General features: G+C 49.6%; 1 protein-coding gene across 1 annotated transcript in view; it reads left to right on the plus strand.

Moving 5' to 3' along the window:
* LOC140425865 (androgen-dependent TFPI-regulating protein-like) overlaps positions 1-6,000 on the plus strand; it is a 345,871-nt gene that overhangs the window by 136,864 nt on the left and 203,007 nt on the right. The gene's annotated exons all lie outside the window — the stretch shown is intronic.

The following is a 6,000-nucleotide window of genomic DNA, read 5'->3' on the forward strand; positions in this document are numbered from 1 at the left end:
TTTATGCTGTTCACGTGAGCGTGGTAGACTGTCATAGTCCCCCTGCTGTTCACGTGAGCGTGGTAGACTGTCAGAGTCGCTTTATTGTTCACGTGAGCATGGTAGCCTGTCATAGTCTTCTTGCTGTGCAGTTGAGCGTGGCAGACTGTCATAGTCTCGTTGCTGTTCATTTGAGCGTGGTAGACTGTCATAGTCTCCTTGCTGTGGACTTGAGCGTGGTAGACTGTCACATTCTCAATGCTGTTCACTGGAGCGTGGTAGACTGTCATAGTCTCCTTGCTGTTCACTTGAGCGTGGCAGACTGTCGCAGTCGTCTTGCTGTTCACGTGAGCGTGATAGACGGTCACAGTCTTCTTGCTGTTCACTTGAGCGTGGTAAACTGTCACAGTCTTTTTGCTGTGCACTTGAGCGTGGCAGACTGTCATAGACTCCTTGCTGTTCACATGAGCATGGTAGACTGTCATAGTCTCCTTTCTGTGCACTTAAGCGTGGTAGACTGTCATTGTCTTCTTACTGTTCACGTGAGCGTGGTAGACTGCATTAGTCTCCTTGCTGTTCTTGTGAGCGTGGTAGACTGTCATAGTCTCCTTGCTGTTCACGTGAGCGTGGTAGACTGTCATAGTCTCCTTGCTTTGCACTTGAGCGTGGCAGCCTGTGATAGTCTCCTTGCTGTTCACTTGAGCGGGGTCGACTGTCCCAGTCTTTATGCTGTTCACGTGAGCGTGGTAGACTGTCATAGTCTCCCTGCTGTTCACGTGAGCGTGGTAGACTGTCATAGTCGCTTTATTGTTCACGTGAGCATGGTAGACTGTCATAGTCTTCTTGCTGTGCAGTTGAGCGTGGTAGACTGTCACAGTCTCAATGCTGTTCACTTGAGCGTGGTAGACTGTCATAGTCTCCTTGCTGTTCACTTGAGCGGGGCAGACTATCGCAGTCGTCTTGCTGTTCACGTGAGCGTGATAGACGGTCACAGTCTTCTTGCTGTTCACTTGAGCGTGTTAGACTGTCACAGTCTTCTTGCTGTGCACTTGAGCGTGGTAGACTGTCATAGCCTCCTTGCTGTTCACTTGAGCGTGCTAAACTGTCACAGTCTTCTTGCTGTTCACTTGAGCGTGGTAAACTGTCACAGTCTTCTTGCTGTGCACTTGAGCGTGGCAGACTGTCATAGACTCCTTGCTGTTCACTAGAGCGTGGTAGACTGTCATAGTCTTCTTGCTGTGCACGTGAGCGTGGTAGAGTGTCATAGTCTCCTTGCTGTTCACTTGAGCATGGTAGACTGTCATAGTCTCCTTTCTGTGCACTTGAGCGTGGTAAACTGTCACAGTCTCCTTGCTGTTCACTTGAGCGGGGTAGACTGTCACAGTCTTCATGCTGTTCACGTGAGCGTGGTAGACTGTCATACTCCCCCTGCTGTTCACGTGAGCGTGGTAGACTGTCATAGTCGCTTTATTGTTCACGTGAGCATGGTAGACTGTCATAGTCTTCTTGCTGTGCAGTTGAGCGTGGCAGACTGTCATAGTCTCCTTGCTGTTCACTTGAGCGTGGTAGACTGTCATAGTCTCCTTGCTGTGGACTTGAGCGTGGTAGACTGTCACATTCTCAATGCTGTTCACTTGAGCGTGATAGACGGTCACAGTCTTCTTGCTGTTCACTTGAGCGTGGTAGACTGTCACAGTCTTCTTGCTGTGCACTTGAGCGTGGTGGACTGTCATAGTCTCCTTGCTGTTCACTTGTGCATTGTAGACTGTCAAAGTCTTCTTGCTGTTCACTTGAGCGTGGTAAACTGTCACAGTCTTCTTGCTGTGCACTTGAGCGTGGCAGACTGTCATAGACTCCTTGCTGTTCACATGAGCATGGTAGACTGTCATAGTCTCCTTTCTGTGCACTTAAGCGTGGTAGATTGTCATTGTCTTCTTGCTGTTCACGTGAGCATGGTAGACTGTCATAGTCTCCTTGCTGTTCACTTGAGCATGGTAGACTGTCATAGTCTCCTTGCTGTTCACTTGAGCGGGGTAGACTGTCACAGTCTTCATGCTGTTCACGTGAGCGTGGTAGACTGTCATACTCCCCCTGCTGTTCACGTGAGCGTGGTAGACTGTCATAGTCGCTTTATTGTTCACGTGAGCATGGTAGACTGTCATAGTCTTCTTGCTGTGCAGTTGAGCGTGGCAGACTGTCATAGTCTCCTTGCTGTTCACTTGAGCGTGGTAGACTGTCATAGTCTCCTTGCTGTGGACTTGAGCGTGGTAGACTGTCACATTCTCAATGCTGTTCACTTGAGCGTGATAGACGGTCACAGTCTTCATTCTGTTCACTTGAGCGTGGTAGACTGTCACAGTCTTCTTGCTGTGCACTTGAGCGTGGTGGACTGTCATAGTCTCCTTGCTGTTCACTTGAGCGTGGTAGACTGTCAAAGTCTTCTTGCTGTTCACTTGAGCGTGGTAAACTGTCACAGTCTTCTTGCTGTGCACTTGAGCGTGGCAGACTGTCATAGACTCCTTGCTGTTCACATGAGCATGGTAGACTGTCATAGTCTCCTTTCTGTGCACTTAAGCGTGGTAGATTGTCATTGACTTCTTGCTGTTCACGTGAGCATGGTAGACTGTCATAGTCTCCTTGCTGTTCACTTGAGCGCGGTAGGCTGTCCCAGTCTTCTTGCTGTTCACTTGAGCATGGTAGACTGTCATAGTCTCCTTTCTGTTCACTTGAGCGTGGCAGACTGTCATAGTCTCCAATGCTGTTCACTTGAGCGTGGCAGACTGACACAGTCTTCTTGCTTTGCACTTGAGCGTGGTAAACTGTCACAGTCTCCTTGCTGTTCACTTGAGCGGGGTAGACTGTCATAGACTCCTTGCTGTTCACTTGAGCATGGTAGACTGTCATAGTCTCCTTTCTGTGCACTTGAGCGTGGTAAACTGTCACAGTCTCCTTGCTGTTCACTTGAGCGGGGTAGACTGTCACAGTCTTCATGCTGTTCACGTGAGCGTGGTAGACTGTCATACTCCCCCTGCTGTTCACGTGAGCGTGGTAGACTGTCATAGTCTTCTTGCTGTGCAGTTGAGCGTGGCAGACTGTCATAGTCTCCTTGCTGTTCACTTGAGCGTGGTAGACTGTCATAGTCTCCTTGCTGTGGACTTGAGCGTGGTAGACTGTCACATTCTCAATGCTGTTCACTTGAGCGTGATAGACGGTCACAGTCTTCTTGCTGTTCACTTGAGCGTGGTAGACTGTCATAGTCGCTTTATTGTTCACGTGAGCATGGTAGACTGTCATAGTCTTCTTGCTGTGCAGTTGAGCGTGGCAGACTGTCATAGTCTCCTTGCTGTTCACTTGAGCGTGGTAGACTGTCATAGTCTCCTTGCTGTGGACTTGAGCGTGGTAGAATGTCACATTCTCAATGCTGTTCACTTGAGCGTGATAGACGGTCACAGTCTTCTTGCTGTTCACTTGAGCGTGGTAGACTGTCACAGTCTTCTTGCTGTGCACTTGAGCGTGGTAGACTGTCATAGTCGCTTTATTGTTCACGTGAGCATGGTAGACTGTCATAGTCTTCTTGCTGTGCAGTTGAGCGTGGTAGACTGTCACAGTCTCAATGCTGTTCACTTGAGCGTGGTAGACTGTCATAGTCTCCTTGCTTTGCACTTGAGCGTGGCAGCCTGTGATAGTCTCCTTGCTGTTCACTTGAGCGGGGTAGACTGTCCCAGTCTTTATGCTGTTCACGTGAGCGTGGTAGACTGTGATAGTCTCCCTGCTGTTCACGTGAGCGTGGTAGACTGTCATAGTCGCTTTATTGTTCACGTGAGCATGGTAGACTGTCATAGTCTTCTTGCTGTGCAGTTGAGCGTGGTAGACTGTCACAGTCTCAATGCTGTTCACTTGAGCGTGGTAGACTGTCATAGTCTCCTTGCTGTTCACTTGAGCGTGGCAGACTGTCGCAGTCGTCCTGCTGTTCACGTGAGCGTGGTAGACTGTCACATTCTTCTTGCTGTTCACGTGAGCGTGATAGACGGTCACAGTCTTCTTACTGTTCACTTGAGCGTGGTAGACTGTCACACTCTTCTTGCTGTGCACTTGAGCGTGGTAGACTGTCATAGTCTCCTTGCTGTTCACTTGAGCGTGGTAGACTGTCACAGTCTTCTTGCTGTTCACTTGAGCGTGGTAAACTGTCACAGTCTTCTTGCTGTGCACTTGAGCGTGGCAGACTGTCATAGACTCCTTGCTGTTCACTAGAGCGTGGTAGACTGTCATAGTCTTCTTGCTGTGCACGTGAGCGTGGTAGAGTGTCATAGTCTTCTTGCTGTTCACTTGAGCGTGGTAAACTGTCACAGTCTCCTTGCTGTTCACTTGAGCGGGGTAGACTGTCACAGTCTTTATGCTGTTCACGTGAGCGTGGTAGACTGTCATAGTCCCCCTGCTGTTCACGTGAGCGTGGTAGACTGTCAGAGTCGCTTTATTGTTCACGTGAGCATGGTAGCCTGTCATAGTCTTCTTGCTGTGCAGTTGAGCGTGGCAGACTGTCATAGTCTCGTTGCTGTTCATTTGAGCGTGGTAGACTGTCATAGTCTCCTTGCTGTGGACTTGAGCGTGGTAGACTGTCACATTCTCAATGCTGTTCACTGGAGCGTGGTAGACTGTCATAGTCTCCTTGCTGTTCACTTGAGCGTGGCAGACTGTCGCAGTCGTCTTGCTGTTCACGTGAGCGTGATAGACGGTCACAGTCTTCTTGCTGTTCACTTGAGCGTGGTAAACTGTCACAGTCTTTTTGCTGTGCACTTGAGCGTGGCAGACTGTCATAGACTCCTTGCTGTTCACATGAGCATGGTAGACTGTCATAGTCTCCTTTCTGTGCACTTAAGCGTGGTAGACTGTCATTGTCTTCTTACTGTTCACGTGAGCGTGGTAGACTGCATTAGTCTCCTTGCTGTTCTTGTGAGCGTGGTAGACTGTCATAGTCTCCTTGCTGTTCACGTGAGCGTGGTAGACTGTCATAGTCTCCTTGCTTTGCACTTGAGCGTGGCAGCCTGTGATAGTCTCCTTGCTGTTCACTTGAGCGGGGTCGACTGTCCCAGTCTTTATGCTGTTCACGTGAGCGTGGTAGACTGTCATAGTCTCCCTGCTGTTCACGTGAGCGTGGTAGACTGTCATAGTCGCTTTATTGTTCACGTGAGCATGGTAGACTGTCACAGTCTCAATGCTGTTCACTTGAGCGTGGTAGACTGTCATAGTCTCCTTGCTGTTCACTTGAGCGGGGCAGACTATCGCAGTCGTCTTGCTGTTCACGTGAGCGTGATAGACGGTCACAGTCTTCTTGCTGTTCACTTGAGCGTGTTAGACTGTCACAGTCTTCTTGCTGTGCACTTGAGCGTGGTAGACTGTCATAGCCTCCTTGCTGTTCACTTGAGCGTGCTAAACTGTCACAGTCTTCTTGCTGTTCACTTGAGCGTGGTAAACTGTCACAGTCTTCTTGCTGTGCACTTGAGCGTGGCAGACTGTCATAGACTCCTTGCTGTTCACTAGAGCGTGGTAGACTGTCATAGTCTTCTTGCTGTGCACGTGAGCGTGGTAGAGTGTCATAGTCTCCTTGCTGTTCACTTGAGCATGGTAGACTGTCATAGTCTCCTTGCTGTTCACTTGAGCGGGGTAGACTGTCACAGTCTTCATGCTGTTCACGTGAGCGTGGTAGACTGTCATACTCCCCCTGCTGTTCACGTGAGCGTGGTAGACTGTCATAGTCGCTTTATTGTTCACGTGAGCATGGTAGACTGTCATAGTCTTCTTGCTGTGCAGTTGAGCGTGGCAGACTGTCATAGTCTCCTTGCTGTTCACTTGAGCGTGGTAGACTGTCATAGTCTCCTTGCTGTGGACTTGAGCGTGGTAGACTGTCACATTCTCAATGCTGTTCACTTGAGCGTGATAGACGGTCACAGTCTTCTTGCTGTTCACTTGAGCGTGGTAGACTGTCACAGTCTTCTTGCTGTGCACTTGAGCGTGGTGGACTGT

Source organism: Scyliorhinus torazame, chromosome 6 (assembly GCF_047496885.1).
Source record: "Scyliorhinus torazame isolate Kashiwa2021f chromosome 6, sScyTor2.1, whole genome shotgun sequence".
NCBI classification, from domain to species: Eukaryota; Metazoa; Chordata; class Chondrichthyes; order Carcharhiniformes; family Scyliorhinidae; genus Scyliorhinus; species Scyliorhinus torazame.